The 23282-nt window shown below is 39.1% G+C and overlaps 1 long non-coding RNA gene and 1 pseudogene across 1 annotated transcript in view; both read left to right on the top strand.

Annotated features, from left to right (window-relative positions):
• Nucleotides 1-23282, top strand: part of LOC139822395 (uncharacterized) — a 68832-nt gene that overhangs the window by 13785 nt on the left and 31765 nt on the right. Inside the window, exons 2-3 of the long non-coding RNA XR_011734508.1 lie at nucleotides 410-530; nucleotides 817-864. This is a non-coding gene — a long non-coding RNA (uncharacterized lncRNA). The remainder of the gene's footprint in view (nucleotides 1-409; nucleotides 531-816; nucleotides 865-23282) is intronic.
• Nucleotides 11231-22506, top strand: LOC139822255 (T-box protein 2-like; annotated as a pseudogene).

Here is a 23282-nt window from a genome sequence, read left to right as displayed (position 1 = left end):
ACATTTGAAAGCTCTTAGAAAATAGAAAAAAGGCTTTTTTTCTATTTATTTCAATTAAGAGACATATAGAGAAAAGAACGCAATTTACGCAATTAGAATATTTTACGCAATTATTTTAAATAATTAATTTAATAAAAATTTCGTTAATGATTATTAATCTATCTTTATGATGTGTAAATTTTAATCTAATCTCTTAATCTAATCTCTTATAGCTGATAAATGTTTATCGATTATGACATTTTGCGTTGTCTGAAATAAAATAAAATAAAACATGAGATCCAATAAATATTTTGTCAGGAGATGTGTAGCTTCTTTTGGAATTAATACTTTACGTGTAGATTATGTTAAAATATTTAATAAAGTATTCTTTATTCCTTTTTAATCAAAATTGTTTATTCATATGTTTCAGAAAATAACGGCCCAGAATGTGTCGCGTCGAGGGAGTTCTACGAATAAGCTGATAATCTGGACAATCTGAGAGAAGGAGAAGGCCTAGGAGGAGGCATCGGGCACCGTCGGAGCAACTTGCGGTGAGTATTATTTCTTATTTATGCAAAATTAATTGTTCTTTTTTAAGTTTGAATTGTTTTATTTTGAATTAAAAATATTAATTAAAGGAAAAGATTTATAAAATTTTAATGATCAAAATTTGTAAAGTTTATTCTGAAAATTCTTATGGTTCTTTTTCAAAATTATTTTCGTAATATTTGAATATTAAAGACGAATAAAAAATTCAACACTTATAATAATTAATGTTTGAAGGATTGATTATTTAGAGCATTATTTTAATGTAAACGTTATATTTGCTTGTTACAGAATCATCGTAGTGACGTTGCAGATAACTCCGTTGTTGCGCATCGGTCGGTGAGTGAGAAAGTAATTTCTTTATTGAGGTAACGGACCTATATGACACTTACTAATGATTTTTGTAAAAATATAAACCACACATTACATTTTTTAAGGTTCCCAGAAGCAAATATTTATCAAATATTTTTTATAGTGTAGTATACTTTACTTGGAATTATATGTATATGCTCATATATAATGATATATGGAGCCATATATAATTTTATATGAAACACCAAATTTCAAATATAATCACATATAATCATATATATTTATATATAATTATATATAATTATGTATATATAATCTTTTTTCCCGGGCAATTACTCACGTTTTCTTTCATCGTTCATTTTTCGTCTTTTGTCATTATTTGTGTAGCTCGAAGCTTAACTACCAGTCTAACCGACAAAGCGTGTAATCTGATCATAAAAAACATATTTTGTTGTTTTGTCGAAATACCGACTTTTGGTGGGACACTGCGAGCCGCGATCACCAAAATGCTCGCAGATTCGTGGAGTGAGCACGCGATTCACGCGATTGGTTCGCACCGATGTTCGATTGGAGGTTTCGCGAACCCGTGCTCGACAATGTCGACGCATGATCAGCTCGCGGCAAAGTTCAGCTCAAAGTTCGGCTCGATAATGTGACATTTAGATAATACAAAATTACCTTTTTCAAAAAAAGGTAAAAAAAGGCGCCAAGTACACGCGCAATGTATGTTGTAAATCTAAAAATCTTAAATCGTAGTAGCTTTATTTCTTCCTAACAAAATAATTCACAAAATTGCGTTACCTAACTCAACCCAAGTGATATGTATAGTAGCTTTATATTTTTCTCCCTAACAAAATAATTCACAAAATAGCGTTACCTAATTTAACCTAAGTGATACGTATTTCAAAAAAAGATGTGAAATCTTTAAATTGCGCCAATTGCAAAGAGAATATATATACTTTGAAAAATAATTGTTGTGCAACTACTTTTAAAAAATAAAACAAAATTGTGTTACCTAACTCAGCCCAAGTGGTATGTATTTTTGTATTCCTGAGAATCTTTCTATCAACCCAAGTGGTAGTAGTTTTAATTCTCCTTGATAAAATTATAATATTACAAAGAATTATTTTAATCACAAAGAATTAAAGAAGTAACATTATAAAATAAAAATATTTAATTAAAATAAAATAAATAAATTTTTCTTGTAAAAAACTTGGCGCTGCTTTTTTAAGGTCAACCCAGACAAACTTGCATAGGTGCATAAGCATATGCATAACGAGATGGATTGGTCTATTTCCTTTTGCACATATACATATAAACCAATCAATTTCGTGTGCGTGAACCTCGGTTCGCGTGAAAAGTGTATGCGTGAACTATTTCGGGGCTACCGCACCTCCCCCGAAAGCAGGGGAGGGTGTGCGTGAACCTCGGTTCGCGTGGAAAGTGTATGCGTGAACTATTTCGGGGCTACCGCACCTCCCCCGAAAGCAGGGAGGGGTGTGCGTGAACCTCGGTTTGCGTGAAAAGTGTATGCGTGAACTATTTCGGGGCTACCGCACCTCCCCCGAAAGCAGGGGAGGGTGTGCGTGAACCTCGGTTCGCGTGGAAAGTGTATGCGTGAACTATTTCGGGGCTACCGCACCTCCCCCGAAAGCAGGGAGGGGTGTGCGTGAACCTCGGTTCGCGTGGAAAGTGTATGCGTGAACTATTTCGGGGCTACCGCACCTCCCCCGAAAGCAGGGAGGGGTGTGCGTGAACCTCGGTTCGCGTGGAAAGTGTATGCGTGAACTATTTCGGGACTACCGCACCTCCCCCGAAAGCAGGGGGGGGGGTGTGCGTGAACCTCGGTTTGCGTGAAAAGTGTATGCGTGAACTATTTCGGGGCTACCGCACCTCCCCCGAAAGCAGGGGAGGGTGTGCGTGAACCTCGGTTCGCGTGGAAAGTGTATGCGTGAACTATTTCGGGGCTACCGCACCTCCCCCGAAAGCAGGGAGGGGTGTGCGTAAACCTCGGTTTGCGTGAAAAGTGTATGCGTGAACTATTTCGGGGCTACCGCACCTCCCCCGAAAGCAGGGAGGGGTGTGCGTAAACCTCGGTTCGCGTGAAAAGTGTATGCGTGAACTATTTCGGGACTACCGCACCTCCCCCGAAAGCAGGGGGGAGGGTGTGCGTGAACCTCGGTTTGCGTGAAAAGTGTATGCGTGAACTATTTCGGGACTACCGCACCTCCCCCGAAAGCAGGGGGAGGTGTGCGTAAACCTCGGTTCGCGTGAAAAGTGTATGCGTGAACTATTTCGACATATATATTAGTCATTTATGCCTTCCAATACTCAAAATAGCTGCTATATTTTCCAAATTTTTTTTGTTAATAACTTTTTAACGAATAGCGACCCCCGACTAAAACCTTCTGAAGGTCACTCAGGAGGGTGACCTTGACAACATATGTCAAGGTCAAGGTCATCGGAGGTGGGGCCCTAATTGTAAACATTTACCGACATCTCAGCTTCATCTTCGTCTTCGTCCAGATTAAAAGACAAAGCTTGAATCTGTCTCTTCTGTTTGTTCTTTTCTGCCTGCTTTGCTGCTAGTGCTCTTTCCCTTTCCTGCTCTTTTTCACGTTCCTTCTATCAAAGCATAAAATACACGTACAAAAATATAAATTATGAGATAATCAGGATCATAAGAAGATTGTAAGAAATTACTTGTGGGTATCAGGATTCGTGAATGTTCGCTCAATTTAACGGCGGATTTTCTCTTGCATTCCGCGTGACCAACGGTACATACACATTTTGTGGCATCTAGCCTTAGCATCTTTGTGATATCGTCATCATGCATTAGGATTTTCTTCGTATGCTATCTTCTGAAGAAGCCCATCGAAAATTTTTGATATGTATGACTAGATGACATTCAGAGCACTAGGCAGAAATCACACACACATACATATATATATATATATATATATATATATATATATATATATATTACGGCAAACCGCATATATAACATCGTGTTATTTTTATAACCTATTTACGCAAACGTTACTTCTGTAGTAACTTACGATACGATCGATAATTCCTTCGCGTAAACGGGAGATTTTATAGTAACTATTATGATCGGAAATCAAGAGCCACCGTTGGGGGTTTTTTCCAGTTCCTCGGGTGAGGAGGTTAGGTGCCTTATACACTACAGTAATTGGCACACAATCATTAATCCTTGAAATGAATCGATCCTTTATCTAAATGACTTTATCAATCTTTCTGAAAAAAGACTTAAAAATTATATACAAAATATCGAGTCTCTTCGATCTAATCAGTTGAAAAATGTCTATTTCCTCGTAGAAATCCTCCGCTCTGAGTTCCAAGTCCAATGCCACTCTCAAATCATCATACTTATGGCACTGTAGTAAAACATGTCTCAAGTCCTCTCTCTCGTAACCACACTCACACCTCTCACAATCCGTATAACCCTTCCTCTTTAAAGAAGCACCAAGATTATAATGATTCGCCCTAATCCTGTTCATAAAAGTCACAAAATATCTTTCGAAGTTGATGCCCCAGAACCAAGGTTTAACAGCGCCACGATCGTAGAAGTTTCGAAAATAAAAGAAGCCCTTGTGCACAGAATCCTGAATTATCGATCGTTGTGTCGCATCCCAAGTCTCCTCTCGAATGCATTTCATGAAATCCCCCAGCGGTATTTCAATGGAGGGATCAGCCTCCTCTTCAGCGGCCTCCTTGGCCAGGCAGTCCGCCAACTCATTGCCAACGATCCCCACATGAGCGGGAATCCAAACCAACACCACTCTCCTCCCATACAGCCTCTCAAGATCATAAACCAACATTCTGGCCTCCGTGATATACCGATTCTTATGAACATTCAACTGATTGTTATGAATTGACTCCAAAACTGATTTACAGTCCGTCAAAATAATAATATCATGTCCTCTAGTATGCCTCTGGATAAGCATCAATTGAAGAGCCGATTTCACAGCAAACGCCTCCGCGGTATATGACGTGCATAGGTATGACAAACTCATTTTATAAGCAAATTCCTCATCACAAATGACCATACTAGCGCCAGTAGAGCGTTTAGACTCGTCATAAGAACCATCAGTATATATGATCTCTGGGGAGGGCCCCAGGTCGTACGTACCGACGATATCCTGAATAAGTTGGCTATCAGGGAATGTACAGTGCTTTCTGGTAACACCAATATTAAAATCCACAGTCGGAATAAAAGTGTGGGCGCCGAATGATCCAGTGAATGTCTCAAACTTTCTTGCAGCTCCGATTCCCGTGCTAAATGATTGTGTCCTTTTCCAAATTTCAGTAAGCAGGGAGAATTTATACATAGGCTGAATAAACCGTGCATAGTTTTCACAATCAGCTAGACGCTGGAACTTATTGCACAACCCATTGTGATTGTACGCCCTGATTTTATTAACAAAATTGCAACCAAGCATAAATGCACGATCTCTAAGTAGTCTTACCTTAGCCTCAGCTATTAATACGTTGTTTGGAGTGCTATTTCTGTAGCCGAGAGCAGTGCGAATACCGAGATACTGAGCTCTCTCCAGCTTCAACTGAGTAGCAGCATCTCTAGGAAAATAAACAAAAATGCCATAATCGGTTACAGACCTGACAAGACTCTTGTATAACATTAAAGCCGTGTTAACTTCCATTCCTTTAGACACACAATATAAGTATCTAATCAAAGAGTTTGCCCTTGACACCTTGGATCTAACCTCCTGGACCTGCCGAGTGAACCTGAGCCCATTGTCGAGCCAGATGCCCAAAAACTTCGCCCCGTTACTGTTGTGGACATTACAGTCACCGACGCGAATGAATAGTTCCCTATCAACATATCCACTCCTGGAAAACTCCACAAGCACCGTCTTCCTCGGAGAGAGATCAAGACCAATTCGCGTAAGTCTCTCAGTTATAATATTGACAGCCTGCTGAAGGAGCAGTCTATTCCGTCTGCGATTCGGTCCAAAGACATACAGACCCACGTCATCAGCAAACTCAACGGCTTCAACGCCTTCGGGGAGGTTGGCGCATAGTCCCCGGGTGTAGAGAGAATATAATGCCGGGCTCAGAACAGCGCCCTGCGGGAGCCCCGTAAAGACCAGTCGATCCACAAATTCCTGGGAATTAATTATGAAGCGTACACGTCTACGATATAGCCAATTACCAATGAATCTGACTATGCCAGTGGGGCAATCAAGCGCTATAAGTTCCTCCAGCATAATGCGGTAGTTCACGCAGTTGTAAGCAGACGACACATCGAGAAAGGCCGCCAAAGTATATTCCCCCGCACACAGGGACGATTTGATGTCAGTAACAATTCTAGCCAAATTATCAGCACATGACTTGCCTCTTCTGAAGCCACTCTGCGATGAGCTGAATTTATCCTCCCTTTCTGCCCACCAGATCAATCTTTCATTTATCATGCGTTCCATGAGTTTCCCGATACACGAAGACAATGAAATAGGACGAACCTTCTCCTTCCCGACCTTATCAATAAAAATAACCTGATAGTCTTGCCAGTCTGACGGCAAATTTCCCGTCTTCCAAACTATATTGAAGATCTTAAGAAGACAAACTCTTCCGGAGTCCGACAGGGTACTAATCATCCTATACTCCATTCCATCGAGGCCCGGAGCAGAGTCCCTCCTAACCATATTGATCGCTCTGTCCAACTCCGAACGGAGAAACGGGGCCTCCAATTCTTCATCTGCACAGTCATCAGCAGAGATCGTAATCGGCTCCGCACCAACAAATGGAGGAGCCAAGGCGTCAATTGATCTTCTAATTTCGTCTTCTCTGCTCTTAGTAGACCATGAATTCCATTGAATATTTTTTCCGGCGTTCTTCAAAATGCGCATGGTGTTCCACACATACCCCAGACTCGTAAATCTATTAATATCCTTACAGAAATTTTCAAAGCTCTCTCTCTTCTTACTTCTAATAGTTCGTTTGGCTAGAGCTCCCATCTTCTTGTATTCAACCCACGCCTGGAGAGTCTTGGTTCTTCTAAATTCGGCGAACGCTTCCTTTCTATTGCGAATCACAGACTCACACTCCGCGTCCCACCATTTATGGGATCTTTTAACTTTATCTGGATCTCCTTCTCGTCCTAGATCAGGCGAAATTCTACGTCTGCCGGAGGTGGTGGCGACCGATCTCTTGAGAATATCAATAAATTGACGATAATAATCCTCAAAATCACTCTCAAACAGCTCAATGTTCGGTAAGAGAAAGGCCGTGATCTCCTTCTCAGCCAAATCACCGTATTCGGACCAGACAGTTCTTTTAGATGAAATTCTATTGGTGAGTTTTCTGTAAGTCTGTATAGAAATATCAAAGCTAAAAGAGAGAGGATAGTGGTCACTGTCCCAAGTTTCCTCCATTTGTCGGCACGTGACACGATCGATGATGTCCCTCGTACCAAACATCAAATCTATGTTAGAGTCCCGCTGTCCACGCGCACCAACACGAGACATAGTGTCTGTGTTTATGCAGAAAAGGTCCTCATCCGTCATGGTCTCGCACAACATATCACCATTGTCCGTGGTAGAATGGCAATTCCACGCGACGTTATGGGCGTTAAAATCACCTAGAATGACAGAGTCAATAGATCTATCACCAATACTATTAACTAACGAATTAAGGTCCCGTCTCGTGATGGCACCACGGGGGTGTCTGTATATGGCCAGCACATTTACGTTTTTATGTAAGTTCTTTGTCTTGATACCCACCGCATCATAACCTGCAGGAATGTTAGTCATAGTGGTAACGTCAAAATGAACATGATTACGGACAGAAATCGAGACACCACCACTGCCAAGCGGGTTTGCGCTATGCACCGTCTTAAATCCGGAGAAATAGACTAACTTTTTCCCAGTACATCTTGTCTCAGTCAACACCACAATATCAAAGTCCGTGACGCGTTTGGAGAGCTCATCTTTGCTGGTCTGATATCCACGGCAGTTCCATAATAGAAGGTTGAATTGTATAAACAGAGGGGAGGCTAAAATCTCTCTTCACTATCCCATCGTGCTCTCGTAGCCGATCCCTCCACTTCATGACCTCCAAGGCCACCATGACCCCGAGAAGGCCATCCATATCGGCGAGGGTCACTGTAACTCTCATCAATGCTTCCATTAAAAATTCTCTAACTTCTGGGGTTCTATGTAATATTTGCAAAACATTATCTAATGCGTCTCTGATGTAGCGATCCTGCAAGCGAGGGACTCCTCGCACCGCATCCGCGTCCTCCCGGATGACATCCGACCAAGCGGCCGCATTTCGAGATGCTGTCAGGGCAATACCTCTCCTTTCTTTGGAGATATCCCCTGCTCGTGAGTCAAATTGTTTGTAGTGTTCCCTGACCACATTGGCATAAGGCACATGTGTGTCCCTAGATCTCCTGTCTCTACGCAGGGGAGGATTGTGAGCATCCTCAGTACGGGTCCTCAGCAGCGCAGGCACCTGCCGCCCGCTACGCTCCTCATTATCCACCTCTCTATGAGATCTGTCCCCGGGGGGAGCCGGCAAAGACGGCCAAGCGTCTGGGTTCAAAAATCTGTCATACGCCCTGGGAGGAGCTATCTTATCCCCCTCCACTATCCGTCGTGCGCTGTGAAACGAAATGTTTTTAAAAGCCATCAAAACATTAATATTTTTATTTTTTTCATAGGCAGGGCAGCTTCTAAAAGTAGACTTGTGGGAGCCTCCACAATTGTAACAACGCGTGGGTCTATCACATTGGCCATGAGATTTTTCCCCGCAAACGATACAACGGGTCTCGCTTTTACACGCGATCTTTGTGTGTCCAAATCTAAAACAATTGTAACATTGTTTAGTTTGAGGTATATATGGTCTTACCTTTAATCCCACACCATTAGAAAATATCTTAAGATCATGAACTTTATTATCCTTGTACGTAATAACAATGTTGTCTGTAGCCAGCAAAGAAGATTTCTTAGTCGTAGGGTCACACCTTCGTCGGTACATACGTTCTAGTTTAAGGATGTTTGCTTTGTTCTGTATTACCATCCAAAGGTCGGTAATCGACGAAGGCCAGTCTGTAATAACACCTTTACAAGTCACTGATCGTTGTTCTAATAAAGCTTTTAGTTTGACAGGAACACTCAGTTTATTAATGATATCCAATGCCCGATTGGCATCGACATAACCCTTAAATGTAGCCTCCGCCGAGAAGTGGTTAAGCATAACGACCGATGTTGGAAAAATACGGAGGTCCACCAAAATTGACCAGATTTTTATTTCATTCATACCTTTTCTCGTGGACGCCTGGTCGAGAGGCAATCGAAGAGTAATTTTAGCATTACTTAAGAAGTCATCATCAAATCTTGCAAAACGATGCGCGTCATGTATTGGATTTCTAAAGTCCCATTTAACTAAAGCAGAGCCGTTCACTACATAGGCTTCTTGTCGAGAAGATCAGGCAAAATATTTACATTCGTATCACACATGCCAACACTACTGTTCACGTGATCCTCATGAGGCGGCGGAAGGGCACTTGTATCGTCCTTGTTTCTGCCATCCCCAACGGACGGGGTCACTTGGTTTATTAAAAAATCGTGGCCCCGATCCTGTACGGACTGATTCTGGAGACCAGCCTCCACTTCTATATTCATCACTTCCAAAACAGGGGGGAGATTGCAACTCTTATTCAGGTCTTCGTCCCGCTGTCTCTTTGCTACGGATTGTCCTTGACTTCTTGTCGTCTTCTTATCCTCCGTATTCTTTGCCGTGATGAGCTCGTTGGTAATTTCATCAAATTCTTGCTCAGTGTAACAGGTTTTCAACTTCTTATGAGTTCCACGCGAACCATTGACTGAAGCGTTGGAGTCATCATGTGGACGTGTCGTGTCCCGTCCTACAGGATCCATCTAAATCCTAATTAATGGATTAAATGCTCCCCCTCCGAGAGGGGAGCGACAAGCTGTAACAAAAATATAAGTATCCCCTTGAGGGACAACCGTATCACCCTCCCAGAAAAAAGCTATCGGTCACAGTCTCAATACTGAAAAGCCCGGTATAAAGCGGCAGAGCGCGCACGCAACTCACGTCCGACTCACACGACGGTCCGAGCCGAACTCAGAGCCACCGTTGAAAGTAGTGAAGGTTACGTTTCTCTGATTGAGAGACGACGACGTATCTTAATATGAATTACTGTAAGTTACTACAGATGTACTCACTCGCATAAACATATAGTTCGACAACTTTTACAAGACAGCATGTATACGTACGTGTGCAATTTTGGATATACCTTCCTTCTTTTAAAGATCTCCTCGACATCAGCTCTCTGTGGTTAATACTTTATATATTTCACTTACTATGTTTACGCGAGCGTAGTAAACTTAACGATAATTCCTTCGCGTAAACAGAATTTTCCTTCGCGTAAACGGGATTTTGTAGTAACTTACGATAATTTACTCCGCGTAAACGAATGAATTATCGTAAGTTACTACAGAAGTAACGCTCGCGTAAACATACAGTTTGACAACTTTTACAAGGCAGCATATACGTACGTGTTTGTACGATTTTGTAGATACACCTTCCTTCTTAAAGATCTCTCGGCATCAGCTCTCTACGGTCAATACTTATATATATTTCACTATCTGTCACGAAGCGGCAACGGTCACGACTATCACACACTTACACTTATCCTTTTCTATAGGTTGTAAAAAACTGTCACGCACTGCGACAGTGCACGAGTGCAATCTCGTGTCAAAAATGGGAAAGTGACACATCAGCCGCCATTTTTGTCCGACGTGGACGTTTCTTAAAAAAAAATTTTCCACATTTGGACTTTGCATCGCAATATCTTCGCTCATAAGGCACGTAACGGAAAAAAAAGACTCTTATTTATAAATCAAACCCCAACCTATCGATCGAACCTACTTAGAAATTGATCCGTTCACTCGTTATTGAGATCTCAAAATCTCGGATACTCGAAACTCATGCGTTCGCGTAAAAAAGTCACGGTGCGTCTCGCTTCGCGCGTACTTGGCGCGAGACACTACCGTGTCTCTTGATTAAATGTTTAAATTAACACATAGACAGCTAAAATTTTAAAACATTCTTAAGAAATTTATTTTACGTGACAACTACCTTTAAATACTTTTAAACGGTCAATCGCATTGTGCAGGAACTTACTCGGTTTTGCGGCCAATTTGCTATAATGTTTATATCGACAGATCTTGCTAGCAAAACATGAGCCTAATCATGGTGGAAGAATACAGGTGTCCTCATGCGCATATATTTCTAACAACAAATGAGAAGTTGATGTCAGATACCTCCATCTTTCCGCGACAGTTGAATTCGGTGTTATGTCAAAGTGTCTTATTTATTTAAAAAAATGGCTGCATCTGGCATCTGCGCAGAACCGTACGAAATTCGTCTCGAATATGAGCACACCTGTACCCTGGTAACACAGTCTGATAGTTCAGATACGTCCCGAAGAAGTGCGCAAGAAAACAGTCAAAAATTGCGACAGTAGTGCATAATATCTGTGTTTAACGAGTACTTACTGTACTATTGCAGTAGTCTGATGTAAGAAGCTACTGTGAAATTTTATACTATTTGTTAAAAGTAAACATGCAGCAGAAATGTGAAAACAATATGGAAGTATCTGCCCAACAGAAAAATAACAGCAAATCGCGTTAGACTCTTCACGCACACTCGACTGCTTTTTGCAGCAGAGTTTTGAGTACAGATCCGACCGGCAGAAACGTGAAAAGAACGTGCAAGCATATGCCCGTGAGAAAAAGAGCAGTCGAGTGTGCTAGACGCTTGAAACATATTTGCAGCAAAATTTCACAAGTGTATGTCGCTTAAATTTTGTTGTTTTTGCCGTACAGATCCGACCGGCAGAAACGCGAAAAGAACGTGCAAGCATCTGCCCGTGAGAAAAAGAGCAGTCGAGTGTGCTAGACTCTTCAAACATATTTGCAGCAAAATTTCACAAGTGTATAATGTCGCTTAAATTGTTTTTGCCATACAGATCCGAGTGACAGAAATGTGAAAAAAGCGTGCAAGCATCTGCCCGTCAGAAAAAGAACAGCCGAGCGCGCTAAACTCCCAGACAGCACAAAATATTTATAAAATATTTATAAAATATAAAAAAAAAGATTTAAATATTTTGAAAATATATACGTTGAATATTTTGTAAATATTATAATGTCCGGAAAATAAAAGTATCTAAAAGATTATAATAAATATTTTAAAATAAAGTATAAATAATTATCATCAATATTATTAAAGTTGTTTTTAATTTATGTTATAAATATTTATAGAAATAATTACTGTAGGTTAACTGGAGATTGTGAAACTGTTATAGCTTCGTGCTGTAAGATGTAGACTATACGCCTATACGGTCCATTTCGGCGTTACGAATTTCGAAAAATGTTTGATTGATAAATCAGATGTACGGTATATATTCTGCCAAAATCATTTGTATTTCTGCTGCTCTACTTCTTACGCAAGCATTTGTCGTAATTCTTGTTGAATTCTGCTGTATGTGCTAGTTTGCAACGATGCCGCTAGGCGGCGCATAATGGTAAAACTAACTCGTAAGTAAATTTCAGTTGGGATCTAATATAAGCAGGCCTCCGGCGAAGCAAAATCACGACATTCGCGACAATATCTTCGCCAGCAATGCAACGTAAGGCTTACCCAACACCACTGCGGTGCTATAAATATAAAAAATATTTTTGTAAATTATTTTAATTTTCCTAAAAAATATTTTAAAAATATTTTGTGCTGTATGGGTAGCAGTAGGCGCTGCTACAAATCTGGTGCGATTATGTTGCACTGCGATTTGCGCAAGCATCTGCCGCATTTCTTGCACTATTCTGCTATATGTAAATGCATACACATATCTTCCACAATTCTGTTGCACTACGACGAGCGCAAGTTTCTGCCAACAGAAAAATAGTCAAAGTTGGAAATAGAAAACGCATGATCTGCCCGAAAGTTAATGCACGACTTTTCGTGTAGTTTTACAGCAGAATTGCAATGGAAATGTTACCAGGGTATCTTTCCACTAGGGATCCTTTAATGAGGGATGGGATAAAGCCGCCATTAATGAGAGCGGAAGTGACGGCAGGCATTACGCGTCATTTTTGAATAAAACAAAATAACTGTATCAAAAATATATCTACATAAATTCAATTCTAATTGAGGAATTATTTCAATTAAATTGAAGTAAATAAATAAAACTTAATTAAATAAAATAAATTCCGTAAATTAAGAAATTGAGTGTAAATAGTAACAAACAATAAATACTGATAAATTTAATTTATCACAAAAAGTTAATAAATGCACTATGCAGTAAATGCAGTAAAAGTAAATAATGCAATAAATAATTTTTTTTATAAATTCAAGAGTTTTTATATAAATTTAGAAAATTTGTAAATTCAATAAATAAAAAAAACAAAACAATTTTGAAACAATAATTTTTATGCTAAAAATGTGTTGACGCGAAAGTCTGAGCAAATGTATATTATTAACTTCCAGAGTTTAAGATTCCGAAAATATGGGAAGGGAAAATGTGGTATTCAGATGAAATTATAGAATGGCAGCAGATAGAAGGGACGAGGCTCACAGTAGAGCAATAAGCTCAGGTAAAGAACAGGACTGGGAATTTTTCAAGAATGAAAGAAATGCAGTAGTTAAACTTATCAGGGCAAAAAAGAAAGAATATTATGATCTTACAAAAATGTGGAAAACTTTGAAAGAATTAATTAAAGGTGAGCAAAGGGGTTCAGAGAACATCGATAATGTAAATTTTGAAATATTAGAAGACATAGAAGAATGCAATATAGCTGATAAATTTAATATATATTATGTAAAAAGTATTAGCAACATTGTGCAATCTATTAGTAATAAGGGGATAGAAGGCACCCCACTCGGCATGTAATATTTCAGAAACATTTCTGCAAAATTCCGTTTGAAATATTACACCTTTCATTAATATTTCAGAAATATTTCACGACCGTTTCTGCAACATTTCTGCAATGTTTCAATCGGCACAATTATTTCAAATGCAACTTTGCTGAAAGATTTCGGCAATATTTTGGTAATATTACTGAAATATTTCTGAAATATATCTACGAAATATTGCAGAAACACTTCAGAGATATTTCAAATATATTTTACACTGAGAAAAATGTTTTGTACTAGCAAACAAAATTTTGTTACTGACGTAAAAACTATTTGTTATATGTGAAAAATGAAATATTTTGTTACCGGAACAAAAAAAATATATTAAGCCATGTGCGTATAGCCGCCGCGCATTTGTCCAAAGAAATCCGCTCTCTCAGCCGGTCACCCATCCAAGTAGTATACCGGCGCCTTGTTGCTTGACATCGATGATCGAACAGGGTAGTGGTGATCCTCTGACTCTGACGTTTCTTTCTTTCTTATACTTGCTTATTTTGGTGACCATAAAGCTATCGCATAACAATATTAACAATACAGATATACGAACAAATCTTTTTTGCCAGTCAACGTCGAATATTAATTTATATTAAATATTATTAAGTATTGTATATTTTATATTAAAAATGCCTTATGACAAAATTTGGAATATCAGAAAATTCTTAATATTATAAAAGAGAAAAAATGCAATAAAATGTAATAATTATATAATAATAAATTTAATTTTTTATAAGTTCTACAGTCTGTCAGCAACTTTTCGGAAATATTACAAATGCAATGTTGTATGTGAAACATTCAAAAAATATAACGCGTGCAATTTAAATGTAAATAATAGTTTTATCATGTATCAGAAATGTTTCTAAACCATTACATCTGCAATATTTCTTCTGCAATATTGTAGAAACACACTGCCTGCAATTCAATTTTTCATTACCTACGCAGTCCTTCAGAAATTTTTCAGAAATATTTTAAATGCACGTTACGCGTGCGTGATAGACCACTTTCCAGGCACTTGCAACATAAAATAGGGAGTGTAAGTCGTGTGTAAAGATGAAAATTCCCGGGTGCGGAGTTTACGCACGAGCCTCACTTGTTACACAAATAACTATTGCCCAACATATCATATCGTACGGCTTTATCTTCTTCCTTCGAAACTACTAGATTTAAATGTATTTTTAAGTTAAAACACACGCAGCGCGTATGACAATTAAAAATGTTGAAGTTAGTTAGATATATGGTCAAAATTAAAAATCAGTTTAGTCTATGAAACGCTCTCGTATGAAATGATATTTCTTGACTCGTACATATGTGTTCCTTTTTCTTTAAGAAAATAACATGTGTATAAATAAATATAAAAAAAACATATAAGTAATAAAATATTAAGGAAAATTTTCTAGAAATACTTTTTTAGAAATATGAATAGCTAATGATTCTATCGTCAGATTTAAAAAATTGTTATTTTTTTTAGTTTTAACTTATTTGAATTTACATAAAGATACCGGCTTTCTTCTAAAAATTAACACACTTAAAAAACACCTAACAACGAACGATAGACTTAAGTCTAATTTAAATTTTTTTGAATTATTTGTAATTTCTTTCATTTCTGCATTTTATTGGTTTTTTAATTTTTTATGTCCATTTATGACGTCAATGTGTAACGCTAATATCATCTGTTTCTTTTTAAGACAGTGTTGTTACATGTTATACGCATTATTCTACCGATTGTATGATGTACGAAATATATCTTTTTGATTTATATGACTTGCTTTGATGTCGGTGAAGTTATATCATTTTCCAGCCGATCAAAAATAAAAGGGAGTTTTTGTCGCATGCAGTCGAGTTTTATAGTTCCTGATACTTTTTAGTAATAGTTCTGATGATTTTACCCAAAAAACAGTCAATCGAAAAAATGATCTGCTAACTTCCCGTAGCAGATCATTTTCTAGCAGATAAAGACTAAAAGAGAGTTCTTCTCGCATACAATCGAGTTTTATACTTCCTGATACTTTTTAGCGATAGTTCTGGTAATTTTGCCAAAAAAATCCATTGAAAAAAATCATCATCAAAACTTACGCAAATGACGTTCACGGCAGATCTTCGAAGTCGAATGTCTTCTTAACTAGTAACCAAATCGTTTTCGATCATAGAAATTCCTTTCAGAATTCTTAGAGTTCTACTAAAAAACGGAACTCTTATCAGAACGTCTGGAACTTAAAAAAAAATTTTTTTATGCGGACTTAGTCGAATTTTACGCGTTGCATCCTCGAAGTCGAATATCTTCTTAACTGGCCATTAACAAGTTAATATATTATATCTTGCTCAACATTTAGAAATTAAGTTAAAAGTACCAATACCCGGACATGTACCTATATCTGGACACCTTTATTATTTATAAGTATAACGCGAATTAAAATCAAAGACAAAAATATATTTTTTTGTAGTTTGAAACTTTAGTTATGGTATCCAAATGTTTATTTTTATAAATTTATATTTTTTTAAAGGTATCCAGACATAGATACGTGTCCAGACATTGGTACTTTTACCTAGTCTTAAGTGTCCGGGTGTATTAGTACCTTTATACTTTAATTGAATCTGAAAATTAAATAATTTCTCTCCACACGAGCCGAAATAATTAATAAGGTATTTTCTTTTTTCTGTTATATGCAAAATAAAGATAAACTTTATGTTCTACAAATTTAGATTTTGTATTGGACATAATGATTAAATGTCTAATACAAAATCTAAATTTGTTCAAATTTTTATTAGAGAATTCGATAATTTGTATACGACAATTAAAATTAAATCCATATAATTAATTGCATCTTTAAGCTTATCGGTTAAGTGAGTTTTGATAAATGATAGCATTTATCTTGTGTTTTTATTAAATCTAGAATTTATTGGTACCTACAGTATATGATGATGAATAGTTCACAAAAGAGTACTTTTTAATGAAAAGTAGATTACAGCGGATATACTGAATAGTCCGAGCTTGTGAAAATATCGTTTTGTTAATACCACGTAAATGTAACTAGACACCGAAAACTACGGAGAGCGCGCTATCTGGACCTCGTCATCAGCAACCTGGGACACCTAAACATCAATTTCAAGATATTAATACACGTAGACACCGACAACTACGGAGCGCACTATGTGGACCTCGTCATCGGCAACCTGGGACATCTAGACATCGAATTTAAGATATTAATACACGTAGACACCGAAAACTACGGAGCTCATTATCTAGACATTGTCATCGGCAACCTGGGACACCTAGACATCGCATTCAACGTATTATTACACCTGGACACCGAAAACTACGAAGCGCACTATGTGGACCTCGTCATCGCCAACCTGGGACACCTAGACATCGAATTCAACGTACGATTACACCTGGACACCGAAAACTATGAAGCGCACTATTTGGATCCCGTCATCGGCAACCTGGGACACGTGGACATCGAATTCAAGGTATTAATACACGTAGACACCGAAAACTACGAAGCGCACTATGTGGACCTCGTCATCGGCAACCTGGGACACCTAGACATCGAATTCAACGTACGATTACACCTGGACACCGAAAACTATGAAGCGCACTATTTGGATCTTATCATCGGCAACCTGGAACACGTGGACATCGAATTCAAGGTATTAATACACGTAGACACCGAAAACTACGGAGCGCACTATGTGGACCTCGTCATCGGCAACCTGGGACACGTAGACATCGAATTCAACGTATTATTACACCTGGACACCGAAAACTATGAAGCGCACTATCTGGATCTTGTCATCGGCAACCTGGGACATGTGGACATCGAATTCAAGGTATTAATACACGTAGACACCGAAAACTACGGAGCGCACTATGTGGACCTCGTCATCGGCAACCTGGGACACGTAGACATCGAATTCAACGTATTATTACACCTGGACACCGAAAACTATGAAGTGCACTATCTGGACCTCGTCATCGGCAACCTGGGATACTTAGACATCGAATTCAAGCTTGATTCATAAGAATCGACTTAAAAATTCCCTAGCGGCACTTTCTGCCAAGCGTAGAGAACCTTCTTTTCCGGCAGCCGTGGTAATACGATGTAAGGATACGAAATCTCTCCAGATAAACATGAAGGAATTGACTCAATATATATTATATAAGTATATACCTAATTTACCTAAAATACCTAAATAGAAATCTTACTCCTGACCGATAAGTCTATCGACCTAATTTCGAAATACGCGCGCGATATCGAAACTGGCGATACCTGCGCCGCCAGCGTCGAAAAAGTGAAAGTGACGTTTCTGATTATGACGTCATCATACGTCATCATAAGAACGTCGGCGTTAGAAGTATACGTATCTTAAAAATAAATATTCACATTTGGACTTTGCGTCGCAATATCTCCGCTCGTAGGGCACGTAGCGGAATATTATGAGAGAAACCCCCCCTCCCTAATTGGACCCCAAGCTATCGATCAAGCCTACTTAGAACTTGATCCGTTCACTCGTTATCGAGATCTCAACATCTCGGGTACTCGCAACCCGTCGCGTCGCGTAAAAGAGTCACGGTCGGTCTCGCTCCGCGTATACTTGGCGCGAGACACTACCGTGTCTCTTGATTTTCAAAAAAGGCAAAAAAGGCGCCAAGTACACATTTATAATATATACATTAATGATACGCAAGATTCACTTACGTGTACAAGCTAAACGTTTATTGGCTAGGTTTACACTCTGAATTTAGGCCGCGGCCTATACCTCAAATTCGACCTAAATTATTTAGGCCGCCTGCTGTAAACATTTGATAGGCGGCCAAAACTAGCTTCAGGTCAGACTTTAGGTTGAATTTGAGGTATAGGCCGCGGCCTAAATGTTCCGATGTACCCGTGCCTATTGTTTTCTATTTTGTATACATTGAGTATAATTATGTATTTTTATTTTGATATTTAAAGGCGCACATTACGTCATCGGTTGAAGTTCGGCCGAAACAGTCGTTTATTATAAGTTTTAATACGATATCGTAACACGCGATTTGGCGTGAAAACGTGAGTTTTCGTTACCGCAGAGAGAGAGAGAGAGAGAGAGAGAGAGAGAGAAAGAGAAAAATCTCGAGATTCCCCGTGTACATGGATTTTTACGTAAATTTAACATTGTAATGACTTAACGCATTTTTATTTTTTGATATTCTCTTTCTATATTTGTAAAGAGTGTACAGAAGAATGGTGCACGGAAAGAACGGTTTTGCTGAAGGATCAAAAAATTTAGCTAGATACAGATCTGAAAATAATTTTGTTGCATCATCAAGATAATTATGTAAAACAATCAAACTGATTACTAAAATATCCAAATTTTTACAGCATTATCATCATACTTTAGCGACCTACTATAATTATTTTAATGGTGCAACAAAATTATTATTAAACAGAAAACCGTTCTTTCCGTATGTGTAGATTAAGGGCGTGCATTTCCATGATGCGTGAATAAGAAACTCTGCAAGTCTCTGGCTTTCGTTTGCGCTTTACAAAACCGAATTATGTACCCGTAGTATCTCAAAATTTAGCTAGATACAGATCTGAAAATAATTTTGTTGGTCCATCAAAATAATTATGTAGAACTTTAAACTGATTGCTAAAATGTTAAAATTTTTTACAGAATTATCATATTTCAGCAACTTACTATAATTATTTTAATGGTGTAACAAAATTATTTTCAAACAGAAAACCGTTTTTTCCATATGTGTAGATTAAGGGCGTGCATTTCCATGATGCGTGAATAAGTGACTCTGCAAGTCTCTGGCTTTCGTTTGCGCTTCACAAAACCGAATTTTGTACCCGTAGTATTTAAGAATTTAGCTAGATACAGATATAGTTAATAATAATTTTGTTGGTTAATCAAAATAATTATGTAGAACTTAAACTGATTGCTAAAATGTCAAATTTTTTTTACAGAATCGTCATATTTCAGCGACTTACTATAATTATTTTAATGGTGTAACAAAATTATTTTCAGATCTGTATATTTAGCTAAATTTTTAGATACTTCAGCAAAACCGTTCTTTCCGTACATATTTTTATCAGGGTCTAAATATCGCTAATATATAGTATATCATTAATGTAAACTGTACATAAAAGAAGCCAGTTGTTGCCATTTGTACACACATTAATCTAATAATTTCTTCATCTGAACGTTGTTGGAATATTATCGAATCATTAGAGAATCTTAATATCTTGAGTTCGACAAATATGTATAATATGTGAGAAGCTTGAAGAAGTGCAGGATGTCTTTACTGAGATTACCAGGAAAAGGAACAGACAGTATCTGAACATTTTTAATTCTTTAGGGGCCTGTGTACATAATTATGTACTTAAAAAAAAACACACAAAAAACAAAAGAAAAACAAAAAACCGAAAAAATACAAAAAAAAAACAAAACTAAAAAACTTTCATAAGGGACGTCTTTTAAGACTACCTTATAAATGATAACATTTTACTCCAACGGGATCGATGTGTGGCCCCTAAAGGGTTAAAAAAGGAGAAAGTTACGACAAATGGATTATAACAACGCGTAATGAGTTAATATTTATTTTAACTGGCTTAGTAGATTATGGCATTTAAAATTATCATGTGAACGTTATATATTTGTTACCTTATATATTACTTTTTATAAATCGCGGCAGAAAGGACAAGAGGTTCATGGACACATAGTTATTTCATATGTTGGCGCCGAACGACCGACGACACATATAGTTCACCTAGTTTCGGCGGATTGCACTGATCCCGTTTTGTGGTAGGTCACTGGTAGGCGAGAACCGGTTGTCTGAGTTCCATTCTACAACTGCACGTGATTTGGACGTTCGTTCTGACCATTTCCGTGTTTGCCTTATACCTTACACCGACGGTATCGCAGAAGAAACGTCGATCATCGGAGATGTTTCTTCAAGATCCAAACAATGCACCGATGCTCCTGGAACTGAATATGCAACTGGCATCGCCACTCTTCGCGCAGTCACCGATCGCTCTACAACGCAAATTAGGTGCGAGAGGATGAATTCAAGCTAATGGGTATTTCAACCCCCTTTGCTGCGCGGAGTCAACGTGGAGCTGCTTAATCGAAACCTCTGGCAGCAATTCTACGAGAATAATACAGAAATGATAATTACCAAGAGCGGTCGGCGCATGTTTCCGTCCGTTCAAATAAACGTAAACAATTTAGAGAAACGTGAGAATTATTATGTTCTCATGAAGATAGCACCGGCTTCCGATCGCTGCCACAAGTACTGTAGATACCAGAACGGGGGCGAGAACAGCAATATGGGTGGCTGGAGTTTCGTGGGGCCGGCAGAGCCGCAACAGCCTTTCGGCTATAGGATTTATAAGCATCCCGAGAGTCCGGCAACGGGGAGCCACTGGATGGACAATCAGCTTCAATAAATTGAAGCTCACGTACAACATCAACGACCCCAATAATAACGTGGTATTAACACCGATGCACAAATACGTTCCTAGGATCTGGATAGTCCGTTGGTTCGATGCGAAGAACTATAACGAGCTCTTTACTCATTCAACCGCGTTGTTCGCTTTCAAGGAGACGGAATTTATCGCGGTGACGGCATACCAAAACGAGATCATCGCGAAGTTGAAAATCAATAACAATCCATTTGCAAAGGGTTTTTGCGAGATGGGTCAGTCACGGTTCAAGCGAAAGCTTGAGGCATCAGGCCCAATCGTATTCCAGTCCCGACGAAGGGGTCTCATTGACATATGACTCCGAATCGAATCAGCCGAACGACCTTCCCTTAAGGGTTCCAAGCCCATTAAAGCATGCGATTATCTTTTATTTTAGCCGGGGAGTCGAAGTTGGCCGGCCTTGCAACGTGGGAGAAGCGGACGCGAATCCCGCCACCGCACCGTTGCGAGTCGATCCCCGGCGCCGGGCATGCTTGAAACGCAGTGCCCGCGGTGCACTGCGTTTAACACATATGGATATCCATTCACGAAATAATTAATTACTATTTATTTCTATTTTAATTTGACACGGCTACTGGGGGCAAGTCTCGTCGAGACCATGGACATGTTCGGACGTGTTTTGTCCTGAATAATTTTTGAAGATTGCTGATGCAATCAGCGCCGAGTTTGGATTGAATCTTTCGAGTCTGTATTTATTATATTTGACTTGTTCTTGGCCGTTATGTGATCTTGAGGAAGATAGGTGCCATAAAATTTACAAAGAAGAAGAAGAAGATGAAGAAGGCTATTGGAGGCCACGGGTACTCGTGGCATGAGTCTCGTGCGTCAAGAGGCGTAATCGTTTCTATACCCGATAATTAGCGCCTACTTTCGAGGAGCCATCTACTCAGTCAATGGGTGTCTCTGCACTAACCGATTTATCAATCTCGCATCGTGCGTGCAGTGCCCGAACCAACCGAGAACCCGGGCGTGAAGATTCATTCTTAACTTCTTTATATTTACTGCGTGTTGGGGAGCAAACGGATTGACAGCCGGGAGCTTTCCAGATAACCGTGCCCTTTCTTGGCTCCACAACTCACCAGCGGTACTTGGGCCCGTATCACTACAGGTTCTTGGAGGTCAGATCGCCATTGACGCCACTTGGTTACTGCAGAACGCGCTGGCCACCCGACATCAGATCTTGCGACCGAGCCGTACTGAATCGGAACAGCCCCATTGCAGCGGTCCAGCGAGACCACTGGGAAGTGGGCGCATGACTTGACTGGGAGAGGCTACATATTCGCATCACAAGACCAGTAACTGATTCTGACCCCAGGCCCAAAGAGACTTGTGCAGAGAATCAAGGGCCTGAGATAGTTCGACTTCTTCGATACAATACGACAGTGTTCGCACCAGCGTAGTTTTTAGGCCACTTGAATCTTCGGATTCTAACACGGATTCGCCACTTTTTTCGCGTTCCTTTCTGCCACGATTTACAAAAGGTAGTCTTGCCGCTTCGCAACGCGGACGGGAGCGAGGCCGTCGTGGCCAGCGTGATAACCGGTAGTAGGTCCGAGAGAACGAGTACGTGTATACGCGATCGCATACTTAACGCGGATCGGCGAGCGATTGGTCGGTCGGCCGCGGGTTTGGTACACGGCAAACAGTGCCTCCGATCACGTAATCTAATTGATCGTTTCCAGTTTCGCCGGCGTGAACTCGACCATCTCTGCTACTCAATATGTCGTTAACCCTTTAGGGGCCTGTGTACATAATCATGTACATAAAAAAAACAAAAAAACAAAAAAAAAGAGAGAGAGAGAACAAAACAAAAAAAAACAAAAAAAAAGAAAACAAGGAAACAACACAAAAAAACAAAAACAAAAGACTAAAAAACTCGTCAGGGACGTATCTTAAGATTATCTTGTAACCTGGCCTCTAAAGGGTTAATTTAACTAAAACAATGTTAATTTAATTATTAATTTGACTAGTCAATGGAGTTAAAATAACATTATTTGTGTTAAA

The sequence above is a fragment of the Temnothorax longispinosus genome, chromosome 11 (assembly GCF_030848805.1).
Source record: "Temnothorax longispinosus isolate EJ_2023e chromosome 11, Tlon_JGU_v1, whole genome shotgun sequence".
Taxonomy (NCBI): domain Eukaryota; kingdom Metazoa; phylum Arthropoda; class Insecta; order Hymenoptera; family Formicidae; genus Temnothorax; species Temnothorax longispinosus.
The sequence above is the reverse complement of the archived record's forward strand: the minus strand, read 5'-3'. Positions and strand labels throughout refer to the sequence as shown.